This window comes from Cetorhinus maximus, chromosome 3, assembly GCF_964194155.1.
Source record: "Cetorhinus maximus chromosome 3, sCetMax3.hap1.1, whole genome shotgun sequence".
Classification (NCBI taxonomy): Eukaryota; Metazoa; Chordata; class Chondrichthyes; order Lamniformes; family Cetorhinidae; genus Cetorhinus; species Cetorhinus maximus.
In genome coordinates this window covers 178,933,906-178,949,241 of record NC_135881.1, presented here as the reverse complement: position 1 = coordinate 178,949,241, position 15,336 = coordinate 178,933,906, and the positions used below count along the sequence as shown (strand labels likewise).

At 42.3% G+C, this 15,336-nt stretch overlaps 1 protein-coding gene and 1 long non-coding RNA gene across 2 annotated transcripts in view; one reads left to right on the top strand and one right to left on the bottom strand.

The window, feature by feature from the left end:
• Nucleotides 1–15,336, bottom strand: part of LOC144679067 (oxysterol-binding protein-related protein 10-like) — a 266,323-nt gene that overhangs the window by 55,589 nt on the left and 195,398 nt on the right. The gene's annotated exons all lie outside the window — the stretch shown is intronic.
• LOC144679070 (uncharacterized) overlaps nt 1,092–15,336 on the top strand; it is a 48,795-nt gene continuing 34,550 nt past the window's right edge. The window contains exons 1-2 of the long non-coding RNA XR_013576238.1: nt 1,092–1,199; nt 7,655–7,895. This is a non-coding gene — a long non-coding RNA (uncharacterized LOC144679070). The remainder of the gene's footprint in view (nt 1,200–7,654; nt 7,896–15,336) is intronic.

Genomic DNA, 15,336 nt, shown 5'->3' with positions numbered 1-15,336 from the left:
CCATGACACCCGATGCCAGCGGGCACAGAAAATTCCGCCCCATGTCTCAGGTTAATGCTGATAAAAGATCATCAAGCTAAAACTTTAACTCTGTTTCTCTCTCCACAAATATTGCCAAACCTACTGAGTATTTCCAATATTTTCTGCTTTTATTTCTGTTTACTTCCTTTAAAATAATAATAATAGATCACAGTATTATTTGTATTATGTCCACCAACAGAGCCACAAGGCTTCAGTTTAACATAGAAAAGCTGGCACCTTGGCAGTGGAGCAGTCCCTCAATATTGCACCTGACTGTTAGCCAAAATTATGTGATAAAGTCTCTGGAGTTGAAATTGAACCCACACCCTCTAGCACAAGAGGCAAGAGTGCTAGCCAGTAAGCTATAAAGCTGGGAAGTCTTCCTTTAATTTGAAATAGATAACAGAAAAGAATAGGATACCATGCCAGTAATCAGTTAGTATGAGCATTTTAGTTCTGAAAAATAGCTCTCAGAGCTCTATCATTTATACGTGACAGTTTTAACTAGTGAAATCCTAAAATTCACAAACTTTTCTGCAGTCCTCTTCCTTAATTCAAGAACCACCAGGAATTTCAGTGCTAGTGCGATGCTAGGAACATAGGCCATACATCCCAATGACTGGCTGATCCAGTCAACCAGCCTGTTCCTTCAGTTGTTTGTAATAGGCAGAGCACAGAACATACTCAACCAGCCCTTGCTTGCAAAAGCCAAAACAAAATGTCTACTGGTAGATGTAATTTCGCAATTCAGCAGCACTTGTTAAACAATCCTGAATGTGTTAATAGCTACACCAACAACCAATTTAAGATAATCAGTCAAGCTCATAACATGGTTCATTTACGCTGCTAGAAGCGACATACCTCCACATGCAGGGACCCAGTCTTTAAAAACAAAAGGAATATGTTCAGGCCTTGCACCATTTTTGAATTACCAGGGAGCTAGGGGAGCTTATACTTCCTCATTGCTTTCTCCATGGCAACACTTCCGCCAATCAGAGCTGATTTGCCAACCAATCAACACCCTTTTCTCCTGCAGTATAAATTCATTTGGAATTCTTCCATTTGTCCGGATTAGTGCAAGATGAAAAGCTTAAGCAACATGTCTCTCTTTTCAGCAATATTCAAGTCATACACTCTTCAACCTCAAGTTCAACTGCAGAACTGACATTGTAAGGCAAGTTCCCAGCCATATTTAGCAAGGCAATCCAATAGTAAAAGCTAGGTAAGTACTTTTTTTATTCATTAATGGGACGTGGGCATTGCCGGCTAGGCCAGCATTTATTGCCCTCAAGGTGGTGGTGTGCTGCTTTCTTGAACTGCTGCAGTCTATGTATTGTAGGAACACCCACAGTGCTGTTTGGAAGGGAGTTCCAGGATTTTGACCCAGCAACATTGAAGAAACGGCAAAATAGCTCCAAGTCAGGATGGTGTGTGGCTTGGAGGGGAACTTGCAGGTGGTTGTGTTCCCATGTATCTGCTGCCCTTGTCCTTCTAGGTGATAGAGGTCGCATGTTTGGAAGGTGCTGTCAAAGGTGCCTTGGTGCACTGCTGCAGTGCATCTTGTAGATGGAACACACTGCTGCCACTGTGCGTCAGTGGAAGAGGGAGTGAATGCCTCCTTAGATCAATAGTAACCCCCAGGATGTTGATCGTAGGGGATTCAACGATGGTGATGCCATTGAATGTCATGGGGAGATGGTTAGATTCTCTTTTGTTGGAGATGGCCATTGACTGGCACACATGTGGCTGCTTCACTATCTGAGTTGTGAATGGTGCTGAATGTTGTGCTGTCATCTGCGAACATCCACACTTCTGACCTTATGATGGAGGAAAGTAATTGATGAAACACCTGAGGATGGTTGGGCCTAGGACACAACCCTGAGGAACTCCTGCAGCAATGTCCCAGGACTGAGATGATTGACCTCCAACAACCACAACCATCTTCCTTTGTGCTAGGTATGACTCCAACCAGTGGAGAGTTTTCCCCAATTTCCATTGGACTTCAATTTTGTTCAGGCTCCTTGATGCCACACTCGGTCAAATGCTGCCTTGATGTCAAGGGCAGTCACTCTCACCTCACCTTTTTACTAATAAGTATTACTATTTAAATATTACTAATAAGGAATAGAAGTCAAGAGGAAGTGCAGGGAATGCATTGTATGTATTTTTACTTAAAATATGACTCCCAAAATTCTAGGTGCTATTTTGCAGTACGAAAATGCTCCATTTTACATAATTCACTGGACATCACATACAAAACTGACAAATCTTTCCTACTCCACAGTTAATCAGTTCATCTTCAGCCAAATTAAAAATAATTTTCACGGTTCAATTTGTCACTCGGAAGGCATGAAACTTTCAAATCCGTACAAGGATAAGTCAGTGACATTAACACTCCCAACAGGAGAATCAAGTAGGTTTATTTGATTTCAACTTAATTTGCAATTATCATTACGGTATCCTGCATCTAACATGTTTGTAAGTTTGTATGAAATAAGAGTTGTTGGACTTATAAATAAAAGCGATGCTAAATGGCATGCTTATTTTGAAATGATTTTAACAAAATACTTTTGAACCTTGGATTTGTATTGTCAGAAGAAACAAAGCCAGCTCCATGGTGCTCATAGTATTTATTATGAGACTGCAGACAAGAACTGGGGGGAGAAACAACTGGATGTGTACACATGTCACATCAAGAGAGAGGATAAATAATCCATATATCATATATGTATGTGAAAATAAAAGTTTCATAATATACATTGAACAAATTCCATTGCAATCACTGTAGACGACCTATAATTGATGATGGTTATACGCCACTGCACATTAGGGAATTTCCATAGCAACACTGTTTATGATAAATAGCTGTGCCAGCCACCAAGTACCACTGTCCCCCAGGTGCATATTCAATCCATGCTGATTTTCATCAGGGCCCCAACAGAACAGTGGCAGCTTATGAAGTCCATGAACAAGGGTTGGAGTTTAACAGACCCACTGGCAATGGGCTGGGAGGCAGGAAGGCTGCAAAGTTGGTGCAGAAAGATGTTTGGGGGGAGGAAGGTGCCTAACGTCTTCCCGCCATCTTGCCATTTTGTCTGTGGCAGGGAATGGTGGCAGACAAGCTCCCCACCTGCAGCCCAATTGAGCCACTTAATTTCCAATTAAGGGACTCTTCCTGCCTCCACATAAGGAGACCCAGCAGTGCCAGGCCTGCCACTGCATAGGGAAAGTGCATGGCCCATGGAGGGGAACCCTGGCAGCAATAGCTGCCCCGTGACAATGGCACTCACCTACCCTTAATGACCCACCAATGATGTAGTGGTATCGTCGCTGTACTAGTAATCCAGAGACCCAGGGTAATGGTCTGGGGGCCTGGGTTCGAATCCTGCCATGGCAGATGGTGGAATTTGAATTCAATAAAATCTGGAATTAGAAGTCTGATGATGACCATGAAACCATTGTCAATTGTTGTAAAAACTTCCCTAATGTCCTTTAGGGAAGGAAATCTGTTGTCCTTACCTGGTCTGGTCTACATGTGACTCCAGACCCACACCAATGTGGTTGACTCTTAAATGCCCTCTGAAATTGCCCAGCAAGCTACTCAGTTGTATCAAATCGCTACGTCACAAAAAAGGAATGAAACCAGACAGACCACTTGGCATTGACCTAGGCACCTGAAATGACAACAGCAATCTCAGCCCTGTCAACTCTGCAATATCCTCCTTACTAACGCCCGGGGGCTAGTGCCAAAATTGGGAGAGCTGTCTCACAGACTAGTTAAGCAACAACACCTGATAAGGTCATCCTCGCGGAATCATATCTTATAGATAATGTCCCAGACACCACCATCTCCATCCCTGGGTATGTCCTGTCCCACCGGCAGGACAGACCCAGCAGAGGAGGCGGCACAGTGGTATACAGTCGGGAAGGAGTTGCCTTGGGAGTCCTCAACATCGACTCCGCCTCCCATGAAGTCTCATGGCAGCAGGTCAAACATGGACAAGGAAACCTCCTACTGATTACCACGTACCGCCCTCCCTCAGCTGATGAGTCAGTGCTCAATCCATGCTGATCAGTGAGGAAGCACTGAGGGTGGCAAGAGCGCAGAATGTACTCTGGCTGGGGGACTTCAATGTCCAAAACCAAGAATGGCTTGGTAGCACCACTATTGACCGAGCTGGTCGAGTCATAAATGACATAGCTGCTAGATTGGGTCTGCAACAGGTGGTGAGGGAACCAACAAGAGGGAAAAAACAAACTTCATCTCATCCTCACCAACCTACCTGCCGCAGATGCATCTGTCCATGATGGTATCGGTAGGGGTGACCACCACACAGTCTTTGTGGAGACGAAGTACCACCTTCACATTGAGGATACCCTCCATCGTGTTGCGTGGCATCACCACTGTGCTAAATGGGATAGATTTCAAACAGATCTAGCAACTCAAGACTGGGCATCCATGAGGCGCTGTGGGCCATCAGCTGCAGCAGAACTGTACTCGAACACAATCTGTAATCTCACGGCCTGGCATATACCCCACTCTACCATAAATATCAAAACAGGGGATCAACGGAAAGTGCAGGAAGCATGCCATGAGCAGCACCAGGCATACCTAAAAATGAGGGTCAACCTGGTGAAGCTATAACACAGGACTATTTGCAAGCCAAACAGCATAAGCAGCAAGTGATAGACAGAGCTAAGCGATCCCACAATTAACGGATCCGATCTAAGCTCTGCAGTCCTGCCACATCCAGTCGTGAATGGGGGTGGACAATTAAACAACTCACGGGAGGGGGGGGGTGGGGGCTGGCTCCACAAATATCCCCATCCTCAACGATGGAGGAGCCCAGCACAGCAGTGCAAAAGATAAGGCTGAAGCATTTGCTACAATCTTCAGCCAGAAGTGCCAAGTGGATAATCTCGGCCTTCTCCGGAGGTCCCCAGCATCACAGATGCCAGTCTTCAGCCAATTCAATTCACTCCACGTGATACCAAGAAATTGCTGAAGGCACTGGATACTGCAAAGGCTATGGGCCCTGACAACATTCTGCCAATAGTACTGAAGACTTGTGCTCCAGAACTTGCTATGCCCCTAGCCAAGCTGTTCCAGTACAGCTACAACAGTGGCATCTACCCGGCTATGTGGAAAATTGCCCAGGTATGTCGTGGACACAGAAAGCAGGACAAATCCAACTCGGCCAATTACTGCCCCATCAGTCTATTCTCCAGCATCAGTAAAGTAATGCAAGAGGTCATCAACAGTGCTATCAAGCGGCACGTGCTTAGCAATAACCTGCTCACTGACGCCCATTTTGGGTTCCACCAGGGCCACTCAGCTCCTGACCTCATTACAGCCTTGGTTCAAACGTGAACAAAAGAGCTGAACTCACGAGGTGAGGTGAGAGTGACTGCCCTTGACAGCAAGGCCGCATTTGACCATGTGTGCCATCAAGGAGCCCTAGCAAAACAGGAGTCGCTGGGAATCAGGGGGAAAGCTCTCCACTGGTTGGAGTCATGCCTAGCACAAAGGAAGATGGTTGTGGTTGTCAGTCACCTCAGTTCCAAGACATCTCTGCAGGAGTTCCTCAGGGTAGTGTCCTGGGTCCAACCATCTTCAGCTGCTTCATCAATGACCTTCCTTCCATCATAAGGTCAGAAGTGGGGATGTTTGCTGATGATTGCAAGTTGTTCAGCACCATTCGCGACTCCTCTGATGCTGAAGCAGTCCATGTCCAAAGTGCAGGAAGGCCTGGACAAAATCCAGGCTTGGACTGACAAGTGGCAAGTAACATTCGTGCCACAGGAGCGCCAGGCAATGGCCATCTCCAACAAGAGAGAATCCAACCATCACCCCTTGATGTTCACTGGCATTACCATCACTGAATCCCCCACTATCAACATCCTCAGGGTTACCATTGACTAGAAACTGAACTGGACTAACTATATAATTACTGTGGCTACAAGAGCAGGCCAGAATCCTGCAACAAGTAACTCACCTCCTGACTCCCCAAAGCCTGTCGACAATCTACAAGGCACAAGTCAGGAGCATGATAGAGTACTCCCCACTTGCCTGGATGAGTGCAGATCCCACAACACACAAGAAACTTGACACCATCCAGGACAAAGCAACCCGCTTGATTGGCACCACATCCACAAACATTCACTCCCTCCACCACCGATGCACAGTAGCAGCAATGTGCACCGTCTACAAGATGCACTGCAGGAATTCACCAAGGCTACGTCGACAGCACCTTCCAAACCCACGACCACTACCATCTAGAAGGACAAGGGCAGCAGATAGATGGGAATACCACCCCCTGGAAGTTCCCCTCCAAGTCACTCACCATCCTGACTTGGAAATATATCACCGTACCTTCACTGTCACTGAGTCAAGATCCTGGAACTCCCTTCCTAACAGCACTGTGGGTGTACCTGCACCACATGGATTGCAGCTGTTCAAGAAGGCAGTTCACCACCACCTTCTCAAGTGCAACTAAGGATGGGCAATAAATGCTGGTCCAGCCAGCGAAGACCACATCCCATGAATGAATTTTTAAAAAAGCTCCCTCACACTCAGGCCTGTGAGGCTGGTCCCAGTGCCCCCAGACACCACTTACCTGGCCTTGAGGGTACATGGCCATCAATCCACTCTCATCTTCCAGATGCAACCCCAGCAATGGTACTGCTGAGATTGCTGTAGGTCTTGAGGCAGGCTACCAGCCTCAACAGGACAACAGCCCCAGTGGCAGCCAGTTCAGTGGTTTCCACCAGTAAAATGTGGCCCTGGGTCCTGTTATCCAATGAAGCGGGATAGCCGCCCCACCACTTCCAGCCCCGGTGGCAGGACTCCTGCTGCCTCTCCAAAACTGGTTTGGCCAAGGTTATTTAGGTAGTTCATATTTCTAAATGGAGCTGATGGTGACAGACCGTCTTTAAATAACAATAATGTTTGTTATAATAGTGTTCTTTACAGTCACTTTACCACAAAGTTTCAATGGACTAAAAACACAGGAGGTAGTTGCTCAGTTGTTTAACAGCTGGCAGGGAATCTTGTGTACTGCCGCTTCAAATTGGTAATTTAGACATGTATGCATTTCTGACCTTTAAAATCAATTATCTTGCATGCACCCCAATTTGTGCTATTCATGGGTGAAGCTTTGTGCTGGCCCAGCAGAATAGAAATTGATTGCAAAGATCCCACAAACAACGACAATAAAGTTCCATCTCATTACAAATTGATCACTTAGATGTTGTTTCAGGGGAGTCCATACCAAAGTGCTATTTTCAGGTGAACTATGGTCGAAGGGATCACTGAACCAAAGTGTGCAGACACAATTCTGTCCCCATTTTAAAGCCATACCTTCTTCGCTTATATTTTCATTATAAATACTGATGTCCATATTTACAATGGAAACTGCTCAAGCAAACTTGTCCATTTGTAATTATATTGTTCCACTAGTGGTGGAGTTGCAGCATAGCCACTGAAGGAAGGGTATAAGTACAGTACAATAAATTTAAATAGGAAATTTTCATTGAAAATGTGGACATAGAAGCCTATAAACAGTTGTTAGGAAGTGCACCAAGTATGAGGATTAGAAACAGCATTTTCATTATCTTTATCTCTCTCAGGCAGCCATCTATCTCATGTGCCTTGGTGGTCAACTCTGTGTTCAGTGAAACTGGAGTGTTTTCTCCGGGGCATAAACCTGGCCAAAATTATGGAGACCCTCGGCTGTCCAAAATGCCAGGGTCCTCCGCTTGACGAGGTCCAAAGGAATGCCAGAGCACTACGTTTGGCACCGGCTTGATTACAGGAGTTTCCAGAAAGATGACAGACTTAAGCGCCAGTCTGCCTTTGGGCTCCACTCCAACAGGTCAGTGTGGTGCATCTAGTGTGTGGGTAAAGAAAGTTAGTGTGCTTCTTGCTTTTTGTGTGGTGTGCTTCTCACTTTCCGCCTTTGGCTAGCAGCAATGCAAAAAGGAGAACCAAAATGTGTAAGTCTCTCCCTGTTGGTACATAGAGCCTCCCCATCAGCATGTCTCTGTTGTGCCTCCTCATGGCAACACATGGACACTGGGGCCTTCGAGCCCCCAGGCTAAAGCTTCAGAGGAATTCAGAGGTGACATATAGTGTGCAGGCCCACTGGCATGTAGACATGCTCTAGTGCTCTTGAACTGAACTCCCAGCCCTACTGTTTTGTGAATACTTTGGGAAAGATGACCCTGACAGAAATCATCTTTATAGATAGATGCTAAAAATGTTATTTCTAATCCATCACAAAACAAATTGACCATCACTGTCAAGCTTCTAAGCACTGGACCAAGGGTGTGAGATTAACAAAGAGAAAGAAAATGCTGAGTATATCACTTGTAACAACACAAATGGTTTATTTCAGGCTATAATCTAATCAGAGGGTTTTGATGATTATATAAAATCACAAAACCTCAATCTTAGTTAAGATTCAGTCAATCAATATGGCATCTCTCCATCTTGGGAGATCATGGACTGCGCCCAGGGTGGATGTCGCTTTTGGATTGAACATAGTCACTTGTGGCTGTAGATGCCGATTCGCGAGTGGCAGTCCCTTCTGCAGCTAACACAGATGAATAACATTGGCCCGAGGTCGACTGATGTTTTTCCTTTCCGGTGGGTTCGCTTTACTGCCATCTGCTCATTTCTTTTGTCCTCAGCTTTGTCCACATCCTTCCTGAGTGCTCGACTCCAGGCACGCCAGTTAGCAGCGAGAACTTTTCATGAGTTGACTCCAATCCTGGTCAATTTGAGATTAGGACCCCAGTAGTGATTCCTTGTTTCCCATTTTTCCACCCAATAAAACTCACATAATGAATGCCTAACATACATACTCTACCACTCAAAGATAAAGGAAACAGCTGTGTGCAAAGCAATACAAATTTATGACTAGCCACAGGTGTGGCTATGGTGATACTATTTTAACCATATGCATTCATTTCAGTAGGAAAGGCCTTATACACTCTCAGAATATATGTCACATATATATTCACATACCAAACATCTACTGTTATTCAGTAACCAAGTAATGCATTCACATTGATCAAAAGACAGATTTGCATATCAGCATTTTACCAATAAATGTATTAAATGTTAAAGTGCACATACATATGCAATGCACGAGTACTATAATCTCATGCCTAACAGTGCCCATTTTCTAATTTACTAATCAGAAGTGTAATTAACTATATCTGGGTTCCCAATTAACCACATGTGGTTAATGACTAATGTGGTGGATAACACTGGCCTAAATGTACAAAACATGATAGGATGTCCTATTACCAATGAGGACAGAAATTGCTTTTGAAGCAGGCACATCAGAGATGGATAAATACAAAAAATTGAGGGGGCACAAACAGATACAGAGTAAAGCTTAGGTAGAATGTATGACACTTTACTGCTTTATTTTTAATGTCGCTATGTCAATATTTTAAACTTGTGCATGCCTTAACTAAAGACTATTGAAAAACATGTTATTTATTTAATGGTCAGGTACTCCTTGAAAATTGCCATACTTCAATTTTAATCTGGCTAGTCATTAAACTTCCTAGGATGGCTATTTTTACTTCTCAGCTCAGGTAAGAGAAAATGTTTGCTGTATGTTTCTCTGTTTTATTGTATTTGCTCAAGTAATTTTTGGTTCTTACAACCCCATGTAGATTTTTTTTGCAAATGGAAACAGTAATTTGATGCGCTGGGCAAAACCAAAAACAATTTCAATCTGCATTGAAGGAATCATAGCAAAATATTCCTAAATTCTGCAAGTGATATTGTAGAGGAAAGGCCCAGGCAAAAAATCAATTTTACAACATTATTTCCTGTTGATATAGGTCTGGATTTTCACTCCTCAGTCGAGTGGCTGGGTTCAGGAAATTTCCTGGCTTGACACACCCACATCAGGAATAAGCCCCCAAATGGTAGGATCTTCATTCAAGGAGGGTTGGTGCAGGTTGGAGGCTGACCTCGGACGCAGATCGGAGTGGTGAGTACCAAGGCAGTTGTTTCAAAGGCCCTGCCGCTGCTCTCTGGGACATGTCCCAGTTGTTTCTTAAAATGTTAGGCCTTCTAATCCTCACCACCAGCCAATTCCCATGCCCATTGCCCATACATGCCAACTCATGATTCCCCCAATGGCCCCTTATAGCCCCTATGCCAACAGTGCTAACTCATGACCCCCTCCGACCTATCCCCAATGGCCTCCATACCAACTCATGACCCCCATCCATTCCCAATTCATGAAATTTTATTCAAAAGACTTAAGCCCCCTCAAGTGCTTAATCCCAATAAAAAGAAATGCTTGTATTCATAACCCCACATCAAAGACAGCTAATCCTTTCATAACCTCTTTGAGCTGTTAATCAAACTGTAAACTTACAGCACCCCCCCCCCCCAATCATGATAGATTTTGGAAAGCAGCCGAGCATTAATAATTCTATAATGAGAGGACTTAGTATTATGTCCACAAACAGCTATTGAAATTGATAGAACAGATTTTTTTTCAACTTTCAAAGATACAGGAATGCAGTTTTGATTTCAATTTTCCAAGTCTGCCCATTTAAATAACTTGACAGGCTGACAGTTCCACAGGCCTTATTCACCCTTCATAAGGATTTACGACTTCTCTGAAGAATCGTAACTCTCACTGCGAGATACAGCCCTTGCTACAGCATAAATGGTGTCGGAACTCAGCACTAAGTTTAAACTATCCTCCTGAGTTTGGGTTTCCCATCTATGGGAGTCACTTCCCATTTCCTGTGCCCCCCCCACCCACCAATCCCGGTGAAAATAGGATGCGTCGGTTCCTGAGCCCACCTGCCGGTTTGGAAGGTCCCAGGAGTCTCCACGACTCCATGAAAATCCAAACCATAATGGAAAAAAAGTGATGAAACATTTAAAAAACTTGTTACATGGGTCAATTCACTACTATTCATGACATGAAAGGCAAGTAAGTTGTTAGTACACATCCTAAGTTTCAAACCACAGAATGTTAACAGCACAGAATCAGGCCATTTGTTCCATCAAACCCATGCTAGTAATTTCTCTGCGTGAGCTATCTAGGCTAAATCCATGCTGCTATCATTTCCTATACCCAATCCCTCTCAAAATAATTTATAGAATTTGTTTCAACAATTTATGACAAAGCACTGTGTAATTTCTTTTCCCCCTAACTGCCTAACCTTCCCTTTAATTGTGTTTTTCTCCTATCTGGAAATGTTGATATTTTATTAATTGTACAGTTTATGAATGCTTATTTTTGCTTGAAAATTCAAAACTAAAATGCATTTCTTATAGTTGATTAATACAGCAAAGAAATCTTTTTTTTCACTAGAACAAACTATAGCTGAAAAGGTCACTGGTGCACAATGACAAAATAATAAATTCTATAGTCCTACAAGATTGCAATAATTTTTGTAAGCGTGTTCCCATTACGAATTTGTTGGCAAGCCATACAAGCTGGACAGATCCAAGTTCAGTCCCCAGTCTGTGTTAAATTAGCTGATCTCAGACAGGAAGCTATAAATGGCCTCAGCGCCTTGAGTTGTGGATGGCGGGTAGAAATCAGTTGGTGTCCAATTCCTAATTTCTATCCAATGATTATTGTTGGAAAGTGAGCTGATATGGATGTCAGGTGAGGACAGGAGTAGCTGTGATGCCACCACAGTTGAATAGAATGTTAACTTTTATTGGGTCCATGCATTAAAAACATGGGCATTTGGGTGAGGTACCTGAGAGTGGTACCAATGCCTATGAAACAATATTCAAACAGGGGGGGGCAAGGGGAGAAAACTGACACAAAGAAAGTGTATCAATTGATTGTAAAAGATTATTTGCAAAAATTTCACACAAGATGATTCCCAAACAGTAAGTACAATGCCTCACATCAGAATGTATTTGATGTTCTAGTGAATCAGTTACACCCAACATCTGTTCATTGACAAATTTATTGGGTTCCAATGTAGTACATCAATAATAAAGTACAAAGTACTTTCACAGTGATATTGTACAGCATTTGTAATGATCAGAAATATATGGTTTTAAGTTATGTCTGTTGCTCACTGAAACTTGAATATGCATGTTTAAAGCACTCATCCATCAATGTCACAAGTTATGAGTTGAAATTTATAATTTCAAGGTTACTCAATATTTTCATCCTACAGGATATAAAATTTAGGCAGAACTAATAAAGTCAATATGTGATCTTGATTGGCCACAAATGACAGTAAGTGAGTTGGCACTTTGCAGAATTAAGTATGCCAATGTTAATCACCACAATCATTTCTTTAATCCTACAGATAAGAATAGATTACCTACCACAGGTATGGTTTCCCTCATTCTTTGGAAGCATTTCAAACTCCACATACAAAATAAATGCAGTCATTCAACAAGGAAAAAAAACCTTGGGACATCAGCCCTTTAAAAACACTATGCCACCTGCAGCCATCTTGTTCAGATACTCTTTCTCACATCCACTATATATAATGCATTGCTCTGAGCCATTCGTTAGGTCTTTGACTAAAAGTGGCAGGAAGACCAATTGAAACAATGAAAGAATGTAACATACAATTGAAAATGATCAAAGTTCCAAGTTGCTCCAAAGTCAGAAAAAGGATCAAATGGATGGAAGGTAAGGGGTTTTGTATATGGAGGGTGAAATACGTTGAAAAAAGACGACAGACCACAACTAGGCAATTTTACATTCTGCCTTAGTTGTCCAACTTCTACACACAGATATTTTATGCCAAGTCATGCAATAACTGGAAGTGAGATTTCAATCAACTAAATGTTGGAACGCAGCTATATTGAAGTGCCTGGTGTATTGAAAGGTTAGATATGAATCACAATGCAAAGAAATATCTACCATAATGTCCAGACAGACCCTTCTTATATTGGCCAAAAGGAGGTTGCAGCAAGAACTGACAACATTCTTCTACCTATGTACTGTACGTTCAATGCTCTTACCAAGTGCCCTTTATGAATATGGATGCTAACTTTTCTCCAGGGAATGCTGAGACTAAGCAGCGTACAGTCTCTCACTGAGGTAGCAAACAGCCCTTCATAATGTAAGGGAAGCTGTATTGTTACATCCCAATCGGTAAAATTTGTGGCAGTACACTTTCTTCTGTTCACGGTTAGTGAAAATGCTAGCATGAAATTATGGGTTTCCCTATTTTAAGTTCAGTCTGAATTTGTTACTAACAGATCCATAATCTTGCACCAATAAACACATTCTTATTCTTACTATAGATTCCAAAATGGAAGTTTTTTGATAATTGATTCAGATCCCCATTTGGAACATTGGATAACTTTCATCCAGTAAATTCAGTGTTTACATTGATTTTGTGGCATTATTGTTAAAAATGGCAAATTCATCATGTATTTCTTTCACATATATACAAATGATGAACTACTTTAGTTCAGTTTCCTTTATTGTTTTGATTGTTACTTTATTCTTATCTCAGAGCCTTTCATAAGTAGAAACTCCTGAAGTATCTCTTCCACTGGAAGAAAAGAAACCTCATTTGATTAGTCTGATCCTTCTTAAGAGCCAGTCCATCAACTAGAAGCTTTGAGGGACACTAAGGCAAATATGTCTGTTCATCTTTAGCCTTAAATCATGAGGGTTCAATGATGCTCCTGCTAAGATGTCCAGGAATCAAGTTTTCCATGGTAAGTACGGAGTCATTAAGATGCCTGTGGTTTTCTCCAAATATTTTGATCCTGGGTATAAAAGGAAACAGAAAAAGCATAAAGGAAATTCCTATTGCAAGAGCCAGACAGGCCACTGAGAACCCCGTAACAAAATCTTGGTAATCTTTTGTAAGTTTGCCAAGAAATATTTTCTGTCTAACACCTGGTTGAAGATCATCTGAGTCATTCTACAGTGAGTGGTTTTCGGTCGCTGAACTTCTACATGCCTGCAAGGTGAGCAGTGATGAGATTTTCCTGAAAGCACTGCCATATCTCCAAAGCATTGTTACTTAAGGCAGTGACTTCCATGTCATTTATGTATCTTACTATAGCAGAAAGTTCAGTCCAAACATATCGATTGATTTTTTGCAGAGCTGTTCTTTGAAGAGCTGCACTAGCCCTGAGATGGTTTGAATCCTTTTCTGTGTTAGAAGAAGTTTGGCTCATATTTTAATGGATTCTCTTCACTCCCTCTTTTACATGCGCATTAGTCATCAGGATCACTGATTACTATTTTTGCCTTTTGCTACCACCATTTTAATGAATCTACCATCTATTGATTGATCCTGCATATTCCGATAATGCATTTGTGGTTTTCAAGAAACACTGTACAAGAAATTTCAACAGGAATACTCTCATGAAAAGTTCAGTGTCAAACATCCCACAAAATAGCTGCCACCATCAACCACCATTGAATCCTACTTCCTGCTAGGATGTGAGAGCTTTAGAGTTCTACAGTACAGCTGTCTAGTCATAGCGGGATTATGCCTAAAGCACCAGAGGAGACCCTTATGAACATTTGGCCCTGAATTATTCTAACTAATTTTGTTTTCAATTTACAAGGAAAGTCAATGTCCTTTGAAAATTTAAAACCAACTGAATAACTACCGTTGTTGCATACTCAACATAACTAAAGTATCTGGTCGTTATCACATTGCTATTTGTGGAAGCTTGTTTTATGTAAATTGGTTTCCTACATTACAACAGTGAGTATGCTTCAAAAGTATTTCATCAACTATAAAGTATTTTAGGACATCCTGAGGCCCATGAGAAGTGCTGTATAAATGCAAATCTTTATTTTGTTCTAACAGGAAGCCCTGATATATGTGCAGCAACCTGTTAATGCTGTCACTACAGATGAATGCTTCATGTTGCGCAGCTATTTCGATTGCTAACTTAAAGTCAAATGAGAAAACCGTCCTTTTATAATGTACTGTCTTTAATATTAAACATCAAGTGCATCCTGTGAGGTTCTGTAATCCCAATATGAAAGTGCAAACCTTGGCAGCCATGGTCACCAGCAAGCAATGGAAGACTTTTTACCATCCACTGGCAGCCTTGCAGACTGTTAGGTGGAAGAAAAGTTATTTGAATCCCAACCTTGAGTGTGCCCATTTCTGCACAACTGAGAATTTTTCCACTTCCATAAGTAGCAATCCTAATGGACTCTCTCAATGTCATTACCAATTTAGTGTCATCCTATGTCAAATTATGAGCAGGTTTATGCTGTGCATCCATACCTACTAGTAGCAGTCTTTACTCATTTCAACAAGAAACCTTATTACCACCAGAGACAACTATACCAAGGCACAAGA